General features: G+C 36.6%; 1 protein-coding gene across 1 annotated transcript in view; it reads right to left on the bottom strand.

Moving 5' to 3' along the window:
* Nucleotides 1-11944, bottom strand: part of UNC5C (unc-5 netrin receptor C) — a 416430-nt gene that overhangs the window by 316410 nt on the left and 88076 nt on the right. The window lies entirely within an intron of this gene.

Here is an 11944-nt window from a genome sequence, read left to right on the forward strand (position 1 = left end):
CCGTGTCCCCTGCATCGGCAGGCGGACTCTCAACCACTGCGCCACCAGGGAAGCCCCGGAATGTTATTTTTAACAGAATGATTGCTGAAGCATTTCTCCCTGGCTGGTCCTTCATTTGTGTTGGATTTAGAAGTGAATTTTTGGAATATGGCCTATAGAAAACAGGGAAACAAATCCATATAAACATCTAGTTTAAAAGAGCAATGGAAGCTAAAAAGGCTACGATACTAAGATACTAAACAACATGAATTTTGTTTTTTACTGGTAGGACGGAGAATGTTAAAGGACTCAGTCAAAGGAGTGCAGCAATCATAACTGACAAATCCTCCCCTTGCAAGGTATTCACTGGACACATCCAAGCTAAGCCTTCTGGATTTTCACTTTTTAAAGAGGTGTGGGAACAGAGGACTGGAGCCAATCATTAGTTTTCAAGCTAGGGAAGGTTGGAGAACCTTTAATCTTTTTAAAGGAGCAGAGCTACCTTAGATAAACAAATTATAATCCCTCCTTGTTTTTTGCAGAGTTTTAATTAACCCAAGGAAGGGAACATATCTGTGGCAAACTATTTTCCACTCAAATCCTCAGTTAATGCTGCATGCTTTAGTTTCTTCCTCCCTTTCAGTACTATAAGAACCTTACAGTCACTACTTGCAACCTTTCTTTTGATATGTATATTTTTAGATAGACAGTATCTTTAAGTAGCGGTGTGGGACAAGGCTTGTAAATGTTTTGTCTGATGTTCCATTGCCACCTTTTGTGCATTTATCACTCTTCTAAATCTAACTTTGCACGAGTAACCCATGTAAAAAATGTACATTTTTCAAAACTTGTAAATAAAAATAACCTTAAAAAAAAAGACTCCATCACCCTTTTTAAATACTGCAGAATGAATTCCTTAGTCTTTTATCATGGCGATAGCTATTAAAATAGTACATCTCCATATATACTGATAGTCTACTGAAAGTTTGAGAGCACAAAAATTTCTTTATACATTATATTGAAAAAGGACGACAAGCAACAGAATTGGGGTTACCCTTGTTAACAGGGGTTTTTACAGTGAAAACAGCACTGGTTAGATGGATACCTGCTTCTCATTAACATCATCTTCCTTTATTCACTACAGGATCTTGGGAAGTTAACTTTGGGCCTCAGCAATCCCATTTATAAAACGAGGATACCTGCTTGTCTGACAATAGGCAGCAAGAATGGATTGCCTTGTGAAGTCCTTTAGGAACCTGTACGATTAGCCAAGGGGACATTAAAAGTACCACAGGTTTAAGGAGAATGGTACTCAGGTTGGAGCAGTGGATTAATAATTCTTTCTTCCAGTGGCTACTGGTACTCAGTGCCTCTGGTCTAGCTCTGATATTTATGTGTTTTAGGGGGATCATCACCATTGTGCAAATCCAAGATTTTGTTTCCATTAAAAAATTAACTGAAATATTAGACTCAGTCTTCAAATATATTTAGAAATGTACCAAGAAGCATATAAATAGCACCTCTTAGTAGAATTTTTATAATGGAACTCTCACGGCAGGGTTTAATAACGTTGGAGGAAACTAAACTGACAGTGGTGGAGGCCGAGCCTTGGGTGCTTGGGTCATTTCGGAAGAGAAGGAGAGAGCAAATCCAATTTAACAAAATGACAAAGCTGCCACCTCACTCAACTTATTTTCATTATTATTTGCCTTTTGCTTTTCTATTTTTGCAAAGGAGAGAGTTTACAGACAATTCATATATCAAATATGTATCAAATTGCAGGGGATGCTTTGCAAACTAAATAAGCAAGGTTTATTTGTTCCCTCCTTACATATAAGTATATATCATTTTCATTCTTACTTTTTACTCCTTAATTCCATCTGTCCCCCCTTCTTTCTTTTCTTAGACACATTAGTTAAAGGGATGGATTCTTTTTTTTTTTCTTTTAGGTGAGTAATGGTGAAAAAGGGAGGCGGGTGTAGCTGAATACGGCTTAGGTGTCTGTTGCATTCCATCTGGAATCAGATAGGGCTTTTTTTTATCACCTTGTGACAGCAACAGCCAGAATGTAGGGTTTGTTTTTTAATAGCACCCTGTGACAGACTCAGAACATTAGGTATGCAAATTCAGTAAGAAAATGCTCTCAGTAATGTTGCTTTATACTATCTAATCAATAATAATATCTATAAATATTTATTGGTTTGACAATTGGTTGGTATATCTAGTGCAGAGGGAAGCATTTCAGAGAAGAATGTGAAAGTTTTTGGCAATTTGGTTGCTAAGATAAGCCTAAAATTATTATAAAACAGAGTCTGTAATAAAGCAGTAGATGAGTTTTCTAAACAATCTGAGTTAGAGAAATCAAGATCAATGGAGTCATCCAGATACATTCTTGAAGAGGAAGGAAGTAAGTCTTAAGTAACCTTGGGCAGGATGGGTATTCACTGCTGGAGTGGAAGAGAGGGTACAATTGGGATGTGAATTTATGTTACAATTAAGATAGTACCACCAGGGGGCTTCCCTGGTGGCGCAGTGGTTGCGCGTCCGCCTGCCGATGCAGGGGAACCGGGTTCGCGCCCCGGTCTGGGAGGATCCCACATGCCGCGGAGCGGCTGGGCCCGTGAGCCATGGCCGCTGGGCCTGCGCGTCCGGAGCCTGTGCTCCGCAACGGGAGAGGCCGCAGCAGAGGGAGGCCCGCATTACCACAAAAAAAAAAAAAAAAAAAAAAAAAAAAAAGATAGTACCACCAGGAGTTACTTATCAAGAACATAAAGTTTCTGGAAGATGACAAAGAACCTGCAAAAAAGAGGTTGGTTTTTACAAAAGAAGATTTTATGAAAAGTATTTAAAATGAAAAAAGGACACATGTCTTCTTAAGAGTGACTAAAAGAGACAGGCCCTTGTTCACAGCTTATCTGTTCTTAAGTAACCAATAATTTAACAAGTTATTTAGTCGAATTTACTATTAAGCAATAGATAAAACATAGTAAATAAGAAGGGCAGAGTGCAGCAAGAGGTAGCCAGAGGGCAAACTGAAAGCAAGTTGTAAAGACAGAAGGAAAAAATCTACAAAATAGAAGATGAGAATCCATAGTTGCCTGAATCAGGGAAAATTAGCACTCTATATGGTGATGATCTGAAGGATCATATAATACAAACTCTTACATATAATAATTACTCAATACTCAATAAGCGATGCTCAAATGATGACTATTTAAGAAAATCTTACACGATGCTTAATATTATGAGTCAGAGTAAATCCATAATTTTTCAATTAAAAAATCAGTATGACATGTCTTTCATTATATTTTTTAAAAAAATCACTCTAAGAAATAGTCCAAAACACTTACCATGTAACCCAGCAATCCACTTCTAGGTATTTACCCAAGAGAAATGAAAACTTAAACCTGTCCACAAATGCTTGTAGTGTTTTTACTCATAATTACTAAAAACTGTAGGCAACCTTCAACTGTTGAGTGAATAAACAAACCATGATATATCCATACAATGGAACACTACTTAGGAACGAAAGGAATTAACTACTGACATACACAAAAATTTGGGTGAATGTCAAATAATGATGCTAAATGAAAGAAACCAGAGAAAGAAGCTGCTATATGATTATATTTATATGACATTCTGGTAAAGGCAAAACTATAGGGACAGGAAACAGCTAAGTACTGCCAGAAGCTGGGAGTAAGGAAAGGGATTGGCAAAAAGTGGACATGAAGCCATATTTTGGATGTGAGGGAAGTAGTCAATGACCAGCAGCCTGAAAATGGCAGATCCAAGAATTAAACTTAGGCCTGCCTATTTCCAGATTCAGTGACAGTGATAAGTGTTGTATATCTTGATTGTGTTGGCTACTGATGGTTGCATAACTGAATGTGTTTGTCAAATCTCACAGAACTGTAAACTAAAAAGGAGGACTTTGACTCTATGTAAATGATACCGCAATTTAAAAATCAGTTCATTTTCTGGTTTGTAAATAGTGGAGCATTAAATATGTCTCTTGACTGAGTATGACTCGGGCACCACTGCTGAATCTTGGCTATCCATTCACCAGGTGGTCCTTGCTGCATTTCTCTCTCGTTCCCTATGCACAGTTCAGTAGACTGGGTGGGGCTTAACATTATCTATGCTCATCTCTTTCTCTGACCCCAATCAAGAATTAACTCTATATAAAAATTATTTTAAAATATATTCATAGTATCTTGAACCATGGAATCAAGATAAAAGAGTTCCTATATAGCATGTTGAAAATATTACATTTTATCTAGAAACATTTGCTTAGACCTGAATCTAGTTTGTCTAGTAACAGCTGAATAGTTGGAGATTAGATAGATATTCTTTAAAAAAGCCAATATCCAAGTAGTGTGTTAGATTCACAGACAGATGAATATCTGAATTAAACTCTAATGAGATACAAAGGCCAAAAATAACAATAGCTACTATTTATTGAGCACTTACTCTGTGTCACACATTTTGCAAAGCTATTTACATGTTTTAAGCTTGAAAACTCGACTGTCAGGCAGGTGACCTAATTTATAAACACGGAAAGTTACACTAGAAAATTGAGCAACTTGCCCAGTGACACACAGCTAATTTAAAGTGGCAGATCTGAGATTAAAATTCAGGCCTGCCTAACTGTAGATTCATTGAGACACAATGATAGAAAATAAAAAAGGTTACCACAAGGCAGCCTCTGAAGAATATTATAAAAGAGGAAAAGGAATCTGCAGGAAAAAGCCTCTTCTTCCAGGAAGAAGGGCTTGCGAGCTGACCCTATAGGATGGATACAGCTTCGATCAGTGAAAGTGAAAAGGAGGACTTTGCCAGTAGAGGAAACAATCACTTCCCTGCTCACACTTTTGTAGCTAATGTCCAGTTTAGAGTGTGACTTCTCCTACGGTCAAGACCTCCTCTCACTCAAAAAAGGCACCTAAGCCTGATTTCTGGACACTGTACTATAGCTTCTGCGGAAGAGCTCTGAGCAAGGGTTCTAGCCTCACATGCAATATTTGAAAATCTCGTTATCGGGGGCAAACCATACAGACTAGCTGGGCCTTACTTCCCTCATCTGCGGACTATATATGTAATTTACATATATATCATACATATATAGATAAAATAAATTCTAATGATGGCACACAATGAAGCAATTTACAGATAGATTGTAAAAAAGTCTCCATATCCTGCTTTCCTGGCCTGGTTTTACCAGATGTACAGTGCACAAAGCAGCTCTGCCTCAGCGTGGAGCTGAGAGAAAATGGTGGCAATGGATGCAGCCCTGTTACAAGCGTTCATAATGTTCAGTAGTGTGAGAAAGTGTGAAGTAATGGAATTTTCTACATATTTTCCTTTGATAAATTACAACTACCAATAATGCCTGCAGATTTTTAACACAGAGTTATGGTAATGTAATAACACCTGGGAAATACATTTTTACATAGAAAAGCTGTCAGCAACAGATACACTCTTTTGAGATGAATATTTTCTCATCGTATGATTCAATTATTTAAAAAGGAAAAAAAGACACTTGAAATATTGACACTTCGTTCTAGACCTGGCAAGACCCAGAGGGAGCAACCGTATCTGATAACTAAAGGAAAGACCACTGCTACCTGGCTCACCGCTATATAGCAAACCAACTAAGCCCCAATTTGTTGAAGAAGTTTTTATGTCTGGAATTCTATTTGTTTACATTTTAGGTACCCAAAAGCAAAGAGAGGACCACGGCCCTGTCATCAATACCAGAACTCCAGATCTTTAATGAAACTGCCCCTTAAAATGTTTACATAGTTATCCTGCTATCATGTCTAGCATTAAAGTAATGCTTTTTCTCATTCAACAAATATTTGTTGAGTTTTTATTAATTTCCGGGAACTGGATTAGCTCTCAGGCTAACAGTGCCCAAGGTAACCATCTTTTCCCTCATAAACTTGGAAGCCCCAAAAGACTAATGTCATATAGAGAATATATATAAGAGTGCCTAAAATTTTGCTTGGCATATAACGCTCAATAACTTTGTAGTGATAAAACTTAATGATATTAACTAATAATGATTCCATACAATATAAAGACTTCATTTGTGTCGAAAATATGAGAAATTTATAATCCAAGTAGTTCGTTCAGCATCACTGATAGGGTGTTTGTAGTATTTAGAATTCTCCTTAAGTCTCAATCTGGAGTCTTGTTACATTGATCCTGTCAGTGGCAACTAAATCAAATGACACATCTAAATAAACTGATCTACAGAGACCTTATTCAAAAGGCAGGCATTGCTGATTTAAATACGGCTTGGAATCCACCATAGCAACTTGAAACTTTTCCTACTCACAGTTGAGTAAACTGGTCTTCATATCCAGAAAAGAAACACTGACAGAAACACACAAGAGAAAGTAGGCTGTCATTTCTGAAAAGCAACTGAAGAAAAACCCCACCAGGCTTATTCCATCATCTCCAAATGCCTCAAAATGTAAAATCTAGACATATTAATCATCAGGTAATAGTGATATAGTAATGTCACTAATGTATACTCTATTGGTAAAGCAGACAACTTAGAAATCCTTGATATCATAAACATCCATCAAGGAAATACAGACAGGACTTAACATTTGCTAAATTTCAATGATATTTAGTCTTTTATTATTAAGAAAATCTATTACCTTGCTACTTTTGTTTTGTCTGAAATAAGATGGGTGACAAGTAATAAAACACTTATGAAGAGGGCACTGTATTGTGTCTCATCTTAGTCAAGTCAGAAACTACATTTTTCAAGACAGAATTATTTCAACAAACATCTCTTCAGTGCTATTATAAGCACTGTAATATACTAAGATAAATGTTAAATTATTAATATGACTTTCAGAAACTGTATTTATTTTCTATCTTTTATGTTTTAAACACTTAAAAATTCTGATAGAATTTCTGTTTTCAAAATCAATGTGGCAATGATTGCTCTTGAAATTTTATCCTAAGTTGTAAGTCAGAAGAAATATATGTTGGGGGAAAAATGAGAAACGAAAACCCCAAATTTGAAGATAATCTTTTTTAGGCAAATATTTGTGATGTTTTAGACATAACACAGCAGTTAAAACAAGGTGGTAACGTATATAGTGCATTATTTTAGAATTGTCAGTTCTAAAACTTTGCTTCAATGTTGGATATACTCTGTTCCCATATTTTAATGTTTCATGCAGAAGTTGTTTTTTTTTTTTTTCTCTCTAAACCTCCAGTGAGAAGTATCGGTTAACACAAAATGAATGTGCTGTAATACTTTCTTTGAAACCCTGCAGTCAACCTTTTGCATATAACTTTCTAATAGAAAAAAAAAAATCCCACATACTTCATTTTCCCTAAAGAGCAGCATGAGATTTCTAATCCTTTGCTTGAGCACATAAAATATTAAGAGCCAATTTTCAGCTGCACCTCTGTCACTTCCATTATCATTCTACACGTCCAGAGGTGATAATGGACTCTGTAAATTGCAGTCTTTCTCTATCCCAGACCACTGAGGGTTTCACCAGGGGACAGTTCCACACAAAGGGTGGCCCAGATGTATGTTAATGGTGCTGAGCAGCAAGAAGCAGACACCCCCAAACACGATAATGTGATGTGTTACCCAGAGGAAAGACAAAATGAGCAGAAAACAATTTCCTTAGGAATTCAGTGAAATCAACAATGACCTATTCTTGCCCATAAATCAGATGTATCTTCACAGAACCCTGGAAACGGAAGATTAAGATACACTCCTAAAGCCCCACCTGTGAAGGAGCGGTCTGTCTAAACCAACACAGAATGAGGGCTCATAGACACTGATGTTTAAAGAAATATGGAAAAAGCTATTATATCCCACTGACTTTTTTCAGACACAACAAACAGATCTGCCAGCATTAGTGGAAATATCCTCAAACATGAAGTGAAAAATAAGGTAAGGTAAAGGCAAATGCTCATCTTAGCCACTGCTGAAAGGATATCCACGGTTCTCCATGGTTGGCAATTTGTCTACCCAAAGAGAGCTGCCTTGTAGGAAACTGAATGGCATTGACACTGGGTTTTTAAATGATCATGTTTCCCACTATCCCATGCAAAATAAAAATCATATGTTAGGGAAATTATACAGAAGGAAGTGATTTAGACCTAGTTTTTCTCCCTTTTTCATAGGCACTATTCTAACTATGTGTCTTTCAATGTAGTATCTAGTGTTCAGTGACTGATCCCACCAGACTGAGTATTAATGCTTTGGGCAAAGGGGATGGGGCTGGAGTTGGAAGACAAAGGCCGTACCAAGAGGACAGAACGCCTAAAGGAAGAAAAGAGACAGAACAATATTAGACTGCGTTGCCCAGATAACTGATGCTCTGTCACATATTAGACAGTAATGTACATGATCATAATTACTGCCGGTATGCCAATAAAGCTAAATGTTGGATAAATGAAGGTAAGGCCAATTTTAATCCTATAAATACATTTTGGAACCAAGTCTATATTCTTCAAAGTAACTTCTGGAAAACAGACCTCAGAAACAAAACCACACACACATGCATGCACACGCAAGGGAGAGAAAGAAATGAAAGAAAAAAAGGAAAAGAAAGAGAAGAAAAGAAAAAGAAAAGCATTGGGATCCAGTATGATTATTTACGTATTAACTTAGTGCAAAATATTATCAACGAGCTCTACCTCTTCTCTTCACACCTCCCATCCCCTTCAGCAAACAGCAAGCATTCAAATGTATGAAAGCACAGCACCAAGCACTAGAGCCAAAGTGAAAAAAGTTCAGTGATTTCAGACTAGAAGAGAAACAGACAAGTAAGGAGATGATTACAACACAGCGTGGTACCCGCTCTGGAAGGGGTATCAGAAGGCTTCTTCTGATGACGTTTTACCATCTTGTCAGATTTTCATAACTTATTCTTAGGATTTTATATCCTTTTCCTCCCTATCTCTTTCCTCAAGAAAAATGGGGAATAAAATCAATGCATAAACAGATTTTAAAATTTATACATATTTACAATTAGAACCATTGAAATACAGGATAGGTAAATCCATAGAGACAGGGAACACGTTAGTGGTTGCCAAGGGAAGGGAGGAGAGAGGCCTGGAGAGTGATTACAAGGCCTTCTTCTAGAGGGATGAAAAAGTTCTGAAACTAGAGAGACACACTGTGAATGCACTAAGTGCCACTGAATTGTACAGTTTAAAATGGTTAATTGTATGCTATGTAAGCCTCACCTCAATGAAAAGAATGATCGAAATACTTCACTTGAAATTTTGTGTCACTGTTTGAAACAGTCATTGTGAAATACCACAAAAATTTATAGAATCAATCAGTCTTCTGTTTTACCTTTCTTACTCTCTAGCAGAAAATAGTGCTATTCTCTGAAAAAAATCAGAAACTTTTGATATAATTGGGTAATGAGAGCAAAGTTAATGTCTTTGAGATAATTTTTAAAGTTCATAAGACTGTATTAGTACAGTAGCATAACAGGAGGTACTATGATTACATATGTCAGTCTTCTCAAAAAAATTCTTTTCTATGAATTTTTAATGATGCAAGTAATTTTTCAAGGTCATTGAGAGAGCAAGCAGTTATTCAGACGTTAAATTTGTTCACAGTTTCTTGGCAGCTTTTCAAGAAAACAAGCAACTGGGATTTGTGGAGGAGGGGAAACGGTGTACTGAGGAAGAAGAGAATTAGAAGTAATATATAATTAGCTGCAGATATAGCTGATTCACTTTTTAACCCAGCAGAAAATATCTGCTAGGTGTTCTTGAACATAGAATGGGACTTAGAATTAATCATGTTCTGGTTGCAGTTGTGGTTAATAACATATACATATATTTTTTTACATATATATATACATACATTTTCTGTATCTGTAAAACTCATTTTCTAATGATTTGAATATATCAGAACCCAAATATCTGCTGAACATTTCTAATTTTACAATTAAGTCTATGGAAAGGACATTAAGAAATATATACTTGTCAATATTTGCAGACCAGAATGAGATATTCCCCCAAACCTGAAAATAGCAATAAAATATTGTCCTCTTAATGTTAAACTATAAAATGGAAACATAATGGAACAAGAAAGGGCTATGCAAAACGTATACATGTATTAAAAATAGTGTCTCAATCCCTGGAGAAGGCAGAGGACCATTAATCATCCATAAGATCATATTAAAAGAGGAGTCACAGAGGTCAGTACTCAAAGTATCATCCAAACTTTGTTCAGGAGAGTATGAGCTTTGGGCAATAAACTTCATGAATTTCTTCCCATTGGCAAAGTCATGTCTAAACTGGAGATAGATGAGGGGCTTGTGTTGTTCCCTTTCCACTAGCAAAACCTTCTCTACTGCATTTGGTAGCTCTGTGCAATGGCCCAGAGCCATATGATTTACCTAATTCTCCTAGCCCTGATTCCAAGCAACATTTATTACTTATTTTTCCATGCACATTTGCCTACAGAGACAAAGTGCTTTTGTCATACAGACCTTGATAATCTTGTCCTTGAGATATTAGTTCTTATTAGATTTGAATAACTTAGCATTCATTTGACTTCCCATGTGTCTAGACTCTGGGGAGAGAATGCACCACTATGGTCCATGGGAGTACTCCACTCCATATAATGCTTATGTTTTCCATTTTAAATTGGAATTTTGGTTTGATACCTTAGTATACCCATGAGAGACGACTGAATCCACCGGTATCTGAAACCACAAGTGTGAGAGCCAGGCGCTAGATGCTAATTTATGTGCTAAGATAATGACTGCTGCCCCTCGAGGCTTGTGGGTGACAGTTAGGGGCTTTGTCCCAGGTTAACAACATACAGCCTCCCCTTATGTAGAGGTATCTCTTCCTCACAATTTTAATTGCTTTCTATATGATGGTCATGATTATAATATGGCAACATTAATTTAGAGTGTAATATTAACAAATGGAGCAGACTACCAACTATCCAAGAGAGGTTAAAATCACAAAATCAAGAAGAGAAAATCTGCTCAAGTAAAATAAAATTACAGGCTAAGTTAATTTCACATTTAAATTCCACAGGTATGAGGACTGTGCACAAATAGCATAACAGGACTGCAGGAAAGTCAGCTGTTAGGCGTAGAGAACTCACTGAGTTGAAGGAACTCAACCACAGCAACAGCAGAAATAGACTAATTTGCTTTGGGAAACTCAACTGTCATAAGTCTATACATTTTCACGGACTGTGTCATTAGAAATTTCTTAATTTTTGGATGCAAGATAGTAATTTGGTTCTGATGTTCAATATAAATCCTGAAAATGAAGTGAATGGCTTTTTTCGACTTGATCTTCAGATAACAGGTATTTTCTGATTTAAAAAAATTATTGAAAGCAAGGATATAAAGATTACAAATACTCAAGGACTTATCCAAAATTTGGACATTGGAAATTTCAGGTAAGTTGAAGAAGGTAAAGTTATGTACCTAGATATAAACAGAAAGGTTTTCTTTTAAAAATATAATTACATATTTAATAGGCATAACAAATTAATTGACAAGAGATTTTAAAAAATACTATTAAAATTATATTTCCTATATAAACATGAAATTGTTTAGAAAATTAAAAGCAAATGAGAGTATTTTCTAAGTCCATAAGTACTTAAAACCAAAGAAATTTTATAAGAGTAACACAAGCATCTCTAACTTCAATGTTCCCAGAAAATACTGTGCATTTTAACATACTTGATAGATACTCCTGAATGAATTACAAATCAGTTGACATAATTTAAAATGTCTTCACTTACATGTTTATGTACACATTTAAAAAATAGGGCTTCCCTGGTGGCGCAGTGGTTGGGAGTCCGCCTGCCGATGCAGGGGACACGGGTTCATGCCCCGGTCTGGTCAGATTCCACGTGCCGCGGAGCGGCTGGGCCCGTGAGCCATGGCCGCTGGGCCTGCGCGTCCGGAGCCTGTGCTCCGCAACGGGA

This window comes from Physeter macrocephalus, chromosome 7 (assembly GCF_002837175.3).
Source record: "Physeter macrocephalus isolate SW-GA chromosome 7, ASM283717v5, whole genome shotgun sequence".
NCBI lineage: Eukaryota > Metazoa > Chordata > Mammalia > Artiodactyla > Physeteridae > Physeter > Physeter macrocephalus.